The following is a 14,696-nucleotide window of genomic DNA, read 5'->3' as shown; positions in this document are numbered from 1 at the left end:
CTCTGTTGTTGGAGGGAGCTAGAGGGGAGGGGAGTAGGCACTTAGCTGTGCTGGTTTGCCCTTCCAAGAGCTCATGGGCACATGGATTTGATTGTTGCAGAAGGATAAACGAAATCTCTCTTCCTCTGCTGTTTGCTCTGATTTATTGGAAGGGGAAAGGAGGGGACAGTTTGATTAACATTCCAGAATTGTTCATAAGTGTACCCCTTATGAATTAATATATGAGTTTCTCTCTCTTCCATGCCCTAACCTTGAGATTCCCCAGCAATAGCCCTGCTTGCTCATTTTGTGTATCTTACTCTTAATATGGAGTGGGGTTTTTTGTTTGTTTTATTGCATGTTGTAGCTATATGTGCATGTAGGCTGACTTGTGTTTTGGAGGAGGCACTGAGGCTGTAAGGCCCCACTCTGAATGCAGGTGTGCACACACTGCCTTGATAGTGGTTAGAGTGCTGGACTGGGACCAGGGAGACCTGGGTTCAAATCCCCATTCAGCCATGAGACTTGCTGGGTGACTCTGGGCCAGTCACTTCTCTCTCAGCCTAACCTACTCCATAGGGTAGTTGTGAGGAGAAACTTAAGTATGTACACTGCTCTGGGCTCCTTGGAAGAAGAACAGGATATAAAAAATGTGAATGCTGCTGCTTGCTGGCAGATAGCAGCTGGCGGTGGGGGGGGGGAGGGGGGTTGCTAATACACACTGCTGGATTTGGAATGCAATAAACATGCTGATCGGGGAGTGTAAGGGCTACATCCAGTCTCCAGTACCTCTCTGAATAGCTGATAGATGTGATTCCTGCTTTCTGAAGAAGGCTGTATCTGTGCTGCCTCAGCAATTTGCATCAGTGAAAGCACGTCAGGTGCAGTTATAATTTTCAGGTAGTGCCATAATTTGTTAATTAAAAGATTAACAAGCTTGATTTTTTACTTTTTGAGCTGATATTACAGTGAAGTTATCTGAAAGATGGGTGTCAGATATTTGGGGGGTGGGGTGCAATTTCAGTGCTTGCCCTAGGCGCTGTTTTCCCTAGATACGCCTCTGGTCTGACTAAGCCTGGGCTTGGTGAGAGCAGCCTCCTTCTGTTTCACTCTAAATATTAGATCAAATAGTCAAGTCAAGTCAAGTCAAGTCAAGTCTTCATTTCAGTCCATGACCAGCATAACAGCAAAATAAACAAGAAACAATTAAGACAATCTACTCCTACAAGGGAGGGGGGGAAATAATTCATTTTCAACCACTTTTTCTGAATATGCATTTAGACTACAATATATTTTTAAACTGACATTTCAAGAATATAATAGATGCCCAGTTGAGATTTACTACAAGATTCTGAATTTCTAGAAGAAACTTGGGAAGTCCTCCCCCCCAGCTCCCTTTCTACAAAACCTGGTGGTAGAAGTGGACATTAGTATAGACAGCTTTGAAGATTATACAGATTGATCTCTCAACAGGTATTAGTTCTGACAGCTAGCTTCTCATCTGTTCAGAGGCTGTATATCTCTAAATACAAGAACAGCAGAGGAAGGCAGTCACCAACAGGTCCGGCTTATGAGCTTTCTGGGACTTCAATGGGACTTTGTTCAGATGAAGCAAGACAATATTTGGGTGCTTATGTACAACACTGCGATATTCCTCACATCAAGAATCCATTTTGAGGATTTAGATAGCTGAATTTCACCAGCTGTGCATTGCTCAAGTGGGAGCAGCAAGAAATAAGGGAAATAAGTCTTCACGCTATGTGTATTAAAGTATCAAGAAGACTGAGGAAGCAGCTGCTGCTCCTGTTCCCTTAGGTATGAACTAACAGCTTTAAGTAGAGGTAGTGCATTCTGTTCAAAAAGTTGCAAATTAATATTTGTTCATTCCATCTTCCTTCCATTCCCTATGACACAGAAGACCAGTGACCATATTCCCTGATATAGAAGTACTGTGAGTCACCTTAAGTGGCACAGCAGGGAAATGCTTGACTAACAAGCAGAAGGTTGCCAGTTTGAATCCAACACCTATATCTGCCAGCAGTGATATAGGAAGATGCTGAAAGGCATCATCTCATACTGCATGGGAGGAGGCAATGGTAAACCCCTCCTATGTTCTACCAAAAAGAAAACCACAGGGCTCTGTGGGTGCTAGGAGTTGAAATCGAATTGATGGCTCACTTTACTTTAGAAGTACTGTATTATCAAAAACTAGTCATTTGGCTGACAGGAAGTAGTACAATAGTGTCAGAATATTGACACAGAATATTATAACCTATTTTAGACCTAGAATCAGAGATGTGAGTTTTCCAGAAATTTTTGAATTGGAAGATTTTCCCCTCATTAGCATCTGTATTGCATTAATTTTTAATCTGAAATTACTATTCAAATTTTTGCGATGCCTTGAGTGGATTGTGATCTGATTTGGCATGTTGTCTGATCCATTTATACAGTAAAAAATGCACGTTCACCATATTAATTTCCCTTCACTATATCTCAAAAGTGCTTCAAGTAGCAAGTAGAAATTTTAGAAATGGAAAATTTGAACATCAGAATAGGGCTAGATAATTTTTCCCCCAACATGAGCGATGTCTTTATATGCCTGTTCCTCAAGACTTAGCTTAGCAGGGGCAAGAGTGAAGTTTTGGCACCAAAAAGAAGCTTTATGGGAGTTATAGTTCTTATAGCAGCCCCACAGGGCTGAAGACTGCTTTTTAGAGACCTCCAGTGTTAAGCCACCTTTCTGTCACTGTGTGTGTATGCTGTCCATTGCAGTCAGTGGCCCTGGTTGAGCCTCAAGGCCAAAAAGAGGAACAAACTGAGTTCCTTATTAACTTGAAAAGGGACATCACATTTTAATCTGAAATAAGGAACCGTTCATTTAGATAGAGAGCAGGTGGCAAGCCTAAACATGAATTAAACTGAAAAGATAGCAGCTGCTCTGTGAATCAGGGTGTTCCCTAAATCTAAAAATAGGCCATAGTTCAATTTATACTATACCTTTTCTGGAATTGTCCTTTTATCTCTTTTCTGTCTGTCAATGTTGTTAGCAAAGGATTTTATTTTTTTTTGTTTCCCCCTTCTTCTGATCAGCAAAGGGTTTTTTCCTCCTTCTGATCAGTGTTCTAAAAGGCATTCCTCCTTTCTGTACCATCATTCACCCGGAGCCTAAATAGCTGATCCAGCCTACTGAAGTCATAAAATGAGTATAAAAAGGACAATTTAGAGGAACAGACAGCAGGCGTACATTCTTCGGTGCTGAAATCTCTTTAAAGATATTTTTTTACTTCCACTTTCATGCTTGGGAAACCTTTTGCTTTATTGCTTACCTGTGACTGCAGTAGTGTGTGTGTGTGTGTTTGTGTTTGAGCAAGAAATAAAAATGTACAGAACTTGTTGACTAGGCCTGAGAGCCATTATTTGCCTCCAAATTGATGATCTCACATAGTTGGAATGTCTTCTTTTAAAATTGCATTAATTTCTGCTCCCATTGTCTGTCATAGGCTTGTCCAAAAACCTTAACTTGGAAACCTCATGGCAATTTTTCATGTGAATTATGGTGTTTTTAAATTGTGTGATTCCATCAATGGAATATTATGGTTGCTATATTTAGCATATTTATGCTAAATATATATTTAGCATATATGGCTGAATATTTAGCAATGCTTATTTGCATAATGTCAGCAAAATCTTTTGATTTTTAATGGTGCTCTAAATGGAGACTTGTTAGCTACAATATTTACAGCAGTCTTTAAATGTTTGCCTCTGTGTGTATCAATCAATCAACCAATCATATTTATTACGGTGCAAGACCAGCATAAGATAGCATGATGCACTAATTATGAGTAGTACATACATTAGGATAGGACAGATTATGAACCAATAAAACCATATTACATTAAATGTCTTTGTGTGTAGTAGGGATCCCCATGAAAACAAAATGAAATCCAAATGTGTATATGCCATGTACTTGGGCTGAAGGTGTAAGGACCCCTGTCATTCAGTAGCCGTACTTTTATCTGTCATTTTGGTTTATTATTTGCAAGTTGATGTAGGGACACGGTCTCCAACAGGAATCAGCTTAGCTGGGAACTAAATGCTTTCCACGACTGGTTGTCCAGGGCTGAGCTATGAGCAGTTTCCTCAAACTGGCACAAGGTAGTTCAAGGTCAGGACCAGAAAGATGTAGGGACTAGTTCAAAACTTGAGAGTGCTTTATTTTGGCAACCAGGACTCAAGAAGTTGGAAAGAAAGCAGAGTTAAAGCTGGGGGTCAGGCATGAAGTAGCCTGATCAAGGATTACACACATAAAGCCAGAAGCCACAGAAGTCAGCGTCAAGCAGTAAATCAGGAATGGAGCCAGAGGTCAGAGCAGCCAAGACACAGCTCACCAAAAGCAAAAAACCCTCATTACTAAGGTAGAGACTTAGCCCAAAAAGGAAGCCTATATAGTCCTTCCTACTTTGGTGGGATCCAGTGGCTGACCTGACTAGGTGGGGCCAGTTCAAATCTTGAGAGCTCTTTATTTGGTCAGGTTGTTGCAGTTCAGTATTCTACCACATGAGATAACTGTAGATAGAATCTGCGGGTCTCTCTGCCTTAAAGTCAGGCAGCTCCTGGTTCACTGATGATGAGATATGCTCCAGAAATGGCCATGTGAAAACTAAACATGTCTTGCTTGATGAGAAAATTTGAAATACAGAGTTAAGCCTTGTAAAAACTGGCCAGTGGTGATTCTTGAAGATGTAGTAAATCGTGGAATAACTTAATATAAAAAAGTATTAAGATAATACAAAAAAGTGACATAACTTTGGCCAAACAAATGCCTTCTGTTTATCTGCTATATAGGTTCTTGTTGTGTTTACTAATAAAGCATCCCCCACCCCATGCACAATGTATCAAGTACCAGCACTTCTCTATTGGCAAAGACTTCCAGGCACAGCTGCAGTGAAACTAGCTGGTTCCACCTTCATAAGTAATTCCATCTGTTAAAACTACTTTTGCCCACCCACCCCTTGGCCATAGGGATTTGTGCAGCTAATATTGGGATCTGTGCATTTGCAAATTAAGGGTGTGCATGAACTGAGGTTGTAGCACAGGTTTGGCGCCGTGAGTGAGAGCTTACCTGCTCCAGAAGCCTTATGCAGGAAGCCTTATGCAGCTTCTGGCTGGGCTGGGGCGGTGCGCTTCCCAAGTACCCCTGCGCTGCCCCAGCATGCACATGGTGTCCACGCATGCAAGTTTCTCTTTCTTGAAGTTCCCACTCACCGCTTCCTTCCCCGCGGTGTCGAACCTTGGTTTGTGCACACCCTTATTGTAAGTATAGCACAGGTTCAGTCAGAGGCGTAACTAGGGAAAACGGCACCCAGGGCAAGCACTGAAATAAATTGCGCCCCCCCCTGAAATTGCGCCCCCCCGGCAGCGAGCCCTGAACACTCCAGCTGCCACCGCCGGCCTCCCCCCGCCCCATCCCCCCTGCTGCCCTTCGCTGGTGGGGTGGGTGATCCACGGGTGGGGTGAGTGAGCAGGGGCCATGGGTCCTACTGTCCTCCTTCCACCCTGCAGCGGCGGGCGGCTGCTACGACTGGAGTGTTCGGGGCTCGCCGTCTCCCTATGGGGGTCGCCCATGCCGCCGTGACCAGGGGCCAGGGGTCCTCCTTCCACCCCGGCAGGCGGCGGGGGGTGGCGGCTATGACTGGAGCGACGCCAAGGCCTGCCGTCCGGCCCGGCGTCGCTTCTCAACTGCGCCGCGCGCCTGCGTAGTTCAATCTATTGAACTGTGCAGGCGCGCGGTGCAGTTGAGAAGCGACGCCGGGCCGGACGGCAGGCCTCGGCGTCGCTCCAGTCGTAGCCGCCGCCCGCCGCTGCGGGGTGAAAGGAGGACGGCAGGGGGCAGCAGCTACGACTGGAGTGACGCCGAGGCCTGCCGTCCGGCCCGGTGTCGCTTCTCAACTGCGCCACGCGCCTGCGCAGTTGAGAAGCAACGCCGGGCCGGACGGCAGGCCTCAGCGTCACTCCAGTCGTAGCCGCCGCCACCTGCCAGGGTGGAAAGAGGACCCCTGGCCGCGGCGGCATGGGCAACCTCCGTAGGGAGACGGCAAGCCCTGAACACTTCAGTCGTCTCCGTAGGGAGATGCGAGCGCAGCGGGAAAGGAAGGGGATCGGCGGGGGCACTTTTTGGCGCCCCCTACCAAGTGGCGCCCAGGGCACATGCCCTGCCTGCCCCCCTATCGTTACGCCCCTGGGTTCAGTTCTATCTTAGAGGTTGTAATTGAAGATTAGCTTGGAGTCAGATTCCTGATAGGGGTTAATTATGGTGGACTTATCAAAGAGACCAATTTGTAATCAGGTTTGTATATGTCTCTGCTCTCTCTCTCTCTCTCTCTCTCTCTCTCTCTCTCTCTCTCTGTGTTTCTGAGGCCAATCAGTTGTGTTACATGGTTATAAGAGTATAATGTAATATGCCTTAAACTGCTTTTGTGCAGTTATCACCAAAAGCAGAGCAATGTTTATGCCAATCTTATCTTCTCTATAAAATACAAGCCTGCTAACTTCCACTGAACGAGACTAGCTTATATCATGTGTGAACATGTTGGAAGTCAACAATGATTTAACGGCTTCTTGTGCTTTGATTACTTAATGATAGCTCTTTCTCTCATTCACTGTACGGAGAGCTGCACATCACATATTGTCAATTGAAAAGGAAGGATACAACTGATAATTTATTGAGGCATCCAGGTGAGAATGAAAATTCCTTTAGCAAATCAGCCCCGGCTGCTGCTCTTCTGAAGGTTATTGAATTATTATTTGTTCAATGTCTCATTTTGATTGAAAATGTTGGAATCTGTTACTTATCCAAGCTGAGTCACATGCTCCTGGGAGATCACAGTTTTCCAAGTGTGTGGTATTCATAAAGTAAATTAATTTCTTATTCAGTTCATCATGGACAGTTTGGGTATATCAAGCACACTAATTGGGGCCTATGATGCAATGCTCACATTACTGCTTAAGTGTTGACTGGGAGTCAAAGTAGACATGACATTGAAAGATCAGTGGCTGGATCTCCCATGCTTTTAAAAAGGATTAAATATTAATTTGAAAAATTGCAACTTCTGCCCCGGAGTTCTTTTGAGCTTGGAGCACTTTTAAAGCACCATCACTCTTTCAGGACCAAGCCAGGGCTGTGGATGGCCATACCCAAATCTTGCCTGAAATGTGTATTCTGCAGGTCGCAGTCCCTTACACAGGTAGGTGTGCTGCTGAACCACCATGCAAAGGTAGAAGGCCAGGCTCCTCATATTTATATGAGGTTTGGCCAGTCCAGAGGTTTCAAAACTGCCTGTCTACTGCAGGGAGGACTGATGCTACATTTCCTGTTCCTTTCTGCACCTGAAGAGGACTCTGAGATCTGCACACACATAGGTTACAGAGGTTCTGTAGACTAGGTCCTAGACTAGTCTGGGTTAGTTAGGGCTGGTTCACATGATCACAGCAACATCCAGTAAATTGGTCTCTGGGGTATACTAGATAGACCATTTTGTGCCTGTTCTTAAACAGCTGCACTGGCTGCCAGGGGCGTAACTACCATTAGGCAAGGAGAGGCGGCTGCCTGGGGCCCCCCATGCCTTGAGGGACCCCCCAGAGGCAAGTCACATGACTATATATTATGAAGTGTGTGTGTGCATCAGTGAGGGGCCCATTTTAAAATTTTGTCTCTGGGCCCACTCCAGCCTTGTTACGCCCCTGCTGGCTGCCAATATGTTTCTGGATTATCTTCCTTGGAGGCCTTCAGGAGAGCCTTAAAGACCTATCTTTTTAGCCTGGCTTTTAATAATATCTAATTTCCATTTTAATTTTAATGATTTTTAATCGGGTTTAAAAAATTTCAAATTGTTTTCTTATGTGTGTGTTTTTTTAATTTTAATGTAAACTGCCATGAGCCACTTTAGGAAGGGCAGTATATAAATTAAATGAATGGATGGATGCATGAATGAAAGAAAACGAATGAATGAAAACCAGATATCCCAACAGCTTGCCTTTGCAGAGTGTGTAATATGAACTCAGGACTTTCTGCAAATCCCAGATTCATGCTGCAAAAGCTCTACATTAAGCTGACACTGAAAGGCCAAGTGCAAAACTTAGATGAATGATCTTGGCTTAAATGTTGGGTTTTTAGGCACAAAGCTGGGATCGATGAAAATTTCCAAGTTCACATGAACTTGAAACCTAGCCCTAACCCGTAGAGTCCTAATTTCCTTGATACAAGGAATGACAGTGTAGAACACAAACTGAATAGTTAAATCAGATTCTTTGCCGCTAGTGTGTGTTTCATCTTTGGTTAAGTATTATCTTTCTGTAGTTTAAACTACAGATATTTAATATTTGGGGGTGGTGGTGTTTCTAACCATTTGAGAGAAATGTTTAGTGGGAAAGAATCAAATAAATATTTGAAATGAATAAATAAGTACATAAAAAGGGAAAGGATTTTGGTCAGATAATGAGAAAATCAGCTGCCAACATAGCCTAACCCCAAAATTATAAATTCATTAAGCATGCTTCCCTGGTTGGCACAAAAAGCTAAAATCAAACAAATATTTAATTTTTTTTAACAGGATGCATTTTATGTGGTTTATATATTTATTTATTTTTATTTATTTGTGATGTTAATTTTATTTATTTGTAATGTGATTTATAGTATATGGCATTGATATATAATTTGTTTTAAAATAATTTGGTGAAAAGGTTAATAGTTTATTTCCTGAGGTTTTCTAGTTAATGAATGTCAAGTCATATTTCATAGAGAGCCATATTTCAGAAAGTATTGTGTGACCTTGGGGATTCTTTGCCCAAGCAAGATCAAATGTTTATCACCTTTTTTTCTTAGCTGATACAACCTGGTGAAAAAGAAGCCTTCACAGTATCTTTCAAATATAATGAACATATAAACACTTCTTTCTTTGTTTCAGGCCCTTGAAAGTAAGGTTTTAACCTGGAGGGCCTGCTGGTAGAGGTAGGTTAGAACAACAGGCTTTCTTCCCAGTGCATTTGTTTTCTATGTTCAGGGACATTGTTTTGTTTTGTTTTTTAAAACAATGAGTCTGACAGTCCAGTAAGAGTGTCTGCAGTGCACTACAGTTCCCAATTGCTGGGAATTCTGCTTTCTAGTGTGGAGAAGCCATAGTAAGATATATGCATCTTATATTGATTTAATTTCCATAGTGCAGAAGCCTTGTTCAGGCATTGTTAGGGTGATAACAGGAGCACACTGGCCAGCCGACATGAGTGGGCTCTGCATTCTAAATTATGGGAAGAAGCTCTCCTCATATTTGGCAGTTTTCTCTGCTGCGTTCCAGCTAGCCAGGGAGTTTCTGGCTGCTCAGAGCTAGTGAAAGCATTTCTCTTTGCCTTGTCCTTAGGACACTGTTCCTAGTTTTGATAACACTGGAATCAGCTAGAGACTTGCTTCATGACATCTGTATTCTACTTTTCCTCTAAGGAACCCAGAACCCATGAGGTACCCGGTTCTTCTTTCCTGCGTTTAGGCTCATAATAGTCCTCTTTATGGGTTAGGCTGAGAGAGAGTGAGCAGGTCTATGGCCATATTCCCACATTATGTTTACTCGTACAATCTGTGTACAGTGTACATAGGTGCAGATCTACATGCAGGTACAGTTATTCACACACGTTATGCTGAATGCAGGTACAGCAGACACACTTCATATTTGGACCATGCATTTGAGGATCTGTACCCAGGTTCACTATTAAAATGAACTCAGGTATAGTCATCTACACAAAAACATGTAGGAGTGAATGGACATCTGAACACAAGTACACTACAATGCCTGAGTAGGCTAAAGGTCTCCCAGTGAACTCCTGGCTGAGTGAGGATTTGAACCCAGGCCTCCCAAATTCTACTCTAACACTCTAACCACTACACCATACTGGCTTTCATTTATGCAGAACTTTGGTTTGAACCAATAGAAGAAGAAACAGGCATGACTTTTGACATATATAAGATCTTGCATTTCTTTTTCTGGAACTCTGACCTTTCTGCTGTCTACTCAATTATTTCAAGTGTCAATGTCAGGAACAAACATAGTCTAGTTCATTTTAATACTGTCTTATGCAGTTTATTCATGGTAAATCTGAGGATTAGCACTACTATAGGTTCAAACAAATTTGACGTCTAGTTAAACTCATGACAGCATTAATATTAATTATCACATTTTTATTCTAGGAAACCTTGATTTAATAATTGATGCAAAGTATGTGTTGCTGCCACTGTTCATTGTTTAATTACTTTTCTGATCAAACACATTAATGAAGGAAGACCTAATAAATCATGCAAGAGCATAGTGAAGTACTTAATTAGTATGTGTTGCATTGATTGATGGTAATAGAAAACCACAGCAATCTTGAAAAGGTACTTAAGTTTGACCACACAATATTACAAGGACACCTTCAAACAAGTTTGATATTTGAACTAAAATGGTAGATAACAATTCATCTCTAAAATGCAGCATTCTGAGAGAGCCTTAATGAAATAGCTTCTTATTTTGTATCATTGATACAACCTTATTTTTTGCATTGGCCACTTTAATAATAAAGGTCTAAGTTAAAGGATGGCTTTGGAATCTGCATGGAGGGTCATAATGATTTAGACAAGGAAATGGTGGGTTTGAACAAATAGATATTTGGTCTTATTTAGGCTATCTAAATTTTAGATAGATTCTAAAATGTTTTGAATGGTTCACTAGTGCCTAGATTTAATAATGGATATTTGTCAAGGTGGACAAGAGAGCTGAAACCAACACCAGATCTTGAGCTGGGATCTTAGGATCACCTATGAGGCAGGGATTTAGTCTGTGCACCAGCACCCCACTCTGGTCAAAGGATGGAATGACAGGGAAATCCAACAGAAATCCACCAGATCAGAAGGAAGTCTCTTAACTTCAATAGACCGGAGCAGGTCATGTAGTATTTCCTCTAAGGCTTGCTCACTAGCCTGAGAATTAAGGATACATTGGTGCCGAGTGCGTTTCCTGTCAGAGTCTTACAGAAAATATGCTCAACATCTGTCTACCCTTCACATTTCCTCCCCTCACCCCTGAAAGAAACTGTTTTCAACAATGGAGATCACAACCTTCTCATGGCTCTCCAGTCAACCCTACTGAAATTGTAAAATGAACAGAGGAGGGAGTTCTCAGTAATTTTATTCTTTCTCTAAAGCTGTGGCTGTGTATGTCCAGCCTTCCCTGGCCAATTACCCTAATAAAGGATGGATGGATGGATGGACAGTAAGTCCTGTTTTCCTAGGGCAATATGAGCAGTTGGCATGGGAGACCTCTGTTTCTTCCTGGGGCTTCTTGGTTGGATCCCACAGCAGAATGGCATACATTAAATTGGTTTCCCAGTCATCAGTGGGAAATTATCACTGCCTATATTTCACATGATTTTTGATACTCTGGAGTGTCTTTTATTTTCAATTCAAAGTCACAGTAGTGTTCCATCAGTTCCAGGTCCATCCATTTCCCTTCTGCTTGATGAAGCTAAGGACCGTCCTGGCACTTAAAGCAGCTTCAAGGGGTGGGTGGATGTTTCCATTAGAATCACATTGTCCCTTCCTTGTGTGCCATTGTCCTGAACCTGATTGGGACCCCACAGCTGCTATTTTAAAAAAAGAAAAGCACACACACACACACACACACACAATGTGTTTAGCATCACATCTGGTTTTACTCTAGGAGTCCTGGGAAAGGAAGTGCTCCCCAGTTCCCACTGCTTGCCATCTGACTTGGAAGCACTCCTAGCTGCAACCGTATCCTAGTTAAGAAACCATATGCATATTAAACATGTTGCCTGTATTTTCTAACATTCTACTACAGCATTTTGAGCCATAGGCAAACTTGGCATTTGAGAGAGAATTGTTTTTTGCTCCAAGACTTCTTTCCTGATTTTTTTAAAAATACTACTTTTACCTAAGCTTTGATGTTTTTCCTCACACTGATTTAATTAGTGCCGGAGTGGCAACAACTTCATGTGGCAACCTGCACATTGGTGATAAAGAAAAGGTAGGGGTTTAAATTAAGAGTAGCCTAATAATATTACTTCATGCTCAATTGCCAGACCTGATATCAGCAATAAACACAAGTTTTAAGCTGAAATTGTGTATCCATTTTTGGTACAAATCAGTTGTAGTACAGAAGTCAGCAGAATTATGCAGATCAGTAACTGAAGTTTACAAACCAGCTCTCAGTGTACATTAAAAAAGCCCTCTTAATAGTCTGTCATGGCCCTGTTTGTAACAGCACAGCTTCTCTTTCCTTTCATATTGAGTTTTGTACATGTATTTAACATGCATTCTGTGTTCTAAATGTATAAATGTTCGTCACAAACAGGTAAAGCATGTGTTTTCAGAAATTTCTGGTAATATTTTGCTACCCACTGCTTTTTGATAGTAAGTAGTTTGCATGTGAGTAGTTTTCAGCTGTGCCTCTGACATATATATATGCATGGTGCAAAAATATTTAAATGTATTTTATGTCCATGCAAAACAAAACATTTTGTGTCCATATGCTACTCATCAATGACTTGGACAAAGGAATGTCCACGGAGTACAAAATGGAACTGGCTAACATGCATTTCAATGGGAGTGTGTAGGAAAACTTCCCAGTAGATTTTGAAAAGTAAACATAAGGAAAAGCTGAATGGGGTGAATGTTTAACAAACCTGCAGCATGTTTGAAGAATCATGCAGCAGACATCTGCTTGCTTCACATGGTTCACTAACGGAATTGCTTAGTGTTGTTAAGCCGAGGTTTTACTTTGGGGATCAAAGTCATGAGTTGACTAATTGCCTAAATCCATCATGATTTTATAAGATGCAAGCATGAAAGATATATTTGGGCCCTGTGACTTTTATTTGTTTGATGACATAAATGAAAGGAGACTTGGTGTCTACATTATGGAAGCCAAACTTGATTGACTACTCTCTAACATTTCATCCTTTATTTATGAGCGTAAGAAACACTAAACTGGAACAATGAAGAGTTGTGACACAGCAGTTGTCTTTATTATTTTTAAGAGCACAAATTATGTCATCAAAAGAGTTCCATTTGTAAGGCATCTAATGAGCAATGTGTATAAAATGTCATGCAATCACAATAAATATCAATCAGATTAATTAATTCAAGAAATGTTAAGCCTAATGCACACATTGGCAGTGTGCCACCAGGATGTGATACGCTGTGATGGCAGGCGGGGGGTGGGGGTGAGGCTCTTTGTCTTTCACATGCACAATCATTTTTAGCAAACAAAGCCTCAGTTAGGGAAGGTCAAGGAAACAGGTGGATCTTGAATACAGTACCAGTTTAAAGGGCAAGAATGAGGAGGCCATTGTCAGGAGAGGCAACTTCCAATTGGCATATGATATCCCAATCATATGCCAATGAGTCAAGATGGAAGAAGATATTTAAGAAGGATATGAAGCAAAGGAATCAAGAGGGAATATAAAAAGAAGAGAGAAGAGGCAGAACTGGGAGATCTGAATGTAAGTAATAGTGGTTGACCAGGCAAGCCACACATTAGTACTACTCAGCATATTCACATCTGGTTTAGTTTAAATAGTCTAAATGACGATTTAATTTCAACAGGACATCTGGATGTTAGCCAGTGCTCACAAAACGTAAAATAATACTAAACACTAACATTTACCACATGGTAAGGTTACATCTGCAGGACAACCATAAATCTTAGACAAGTTCTTAATGGGGGAACACAAGTCATCAAACCACCACTCACCTGTATAAGAGGTGGCTTGTGTACTGCAGTTATGACACCAACGTGTTCTTTATCACATGGGACATGTTACTGTTTGTAATGATTTCTCATATGATAGTTTGGTGCTGATAATCTGAGTGGGTTAGTATTGGTTAGTCAGGGTATTTTAAGATGCGCATTAGATGTTCTAAGATTAATGTCTCTATAGTTTCCGCTCCTGTATTTTTGTTTTGTTTTGTTTATAAAACTTAATGTGAATGATATATAGTATAAATTATACATTCCTTATAATCAGCATTCTGAGTATCATTTGCGACATTTTTATTAGTGTGATGCGTAGTTTTGGTAAAATTCGGGTTTTGATTTTTGGGGTACAAACATGCCCATAGAAAACTCAGGAACTCTGGCAGAAGGTTCAGACCCCTACTTCCCGTTCCACCACAACTGCTCCCAGGTAGAAAGAGTTATTGGCCTGCTCTCTGTTGCACTACAGTGCCGCCCGTATAGTGGCCAGAACTGGTACTGCAGTTCTTCTGCCCAGATAACCAAAAAGGGTCTAGCTGACTCTATATAACAATTGCTGCAAGCATGGTTCTAAGTAGGGATGGGCATGAGCTGTTCATACAGCTGCAGGTGGGGTGGCAAACAGTTCCCTTAAAAATCAGGCAAGGAACTCCTTACCTGTTTGTCCACCATCCCACCGCGTTTCTGGTGGTGGCGATTGCTCTCCAAAAGGCTGCATGTGGTTGTGGCGCTGTTCCCTGCAGTCTCCATGTGGCGTTGGCACACACATGGCTGGCATACATGTGTGGTGACCATGTGTGTGTATTACCGGATAGAATACAAAGTGGTGAAATACAAAGTGTTGGTTATTACCTATAAAACTCTTAATGGCTTGGGCCCAGGGTTTTAAAGAGAGTGCCTTCTTTGTCATAAACCCTG

The 14,696-nt window shown here is 41.8% G+C and overlaps 1 long non-coding RNA gene across 1 annotated transcript in view; it reads right to left on the bottom strand.

Annotated features, from left to right (window-relative positions):
• LOC128352520 (uncharacterized) overlaps positions 1–14,696 on the bottom strand; it is a 92,076-nt gene that overhangs the window by 54,676 nt on the left and 22,704 nt on the right. The gene's annotated exons all lie outside the window — the stretch shown is intronic.

This window comes from Hemicordylus capensis, chromosome 3 (assembly GCF_027244095.1).
Source record: "Hemicordylus capensis ecotype Gifberg chromosome 3, rHemCap1.1.pri, whole genome shotgun sequence".
In the NCBI taxonomy this organism is placed as follows: domain Eukaryota; kingdom Metazoa; phylum Chordata; class Lepidosauria; order Squamata; family Cordylidae; genus Hemicordylus; species Hemicordylus capensis.
Note: the sequence above shows the minus strand (reverse complement) of the source record. Positions and strands in the feature narration are given on the sequence as shown.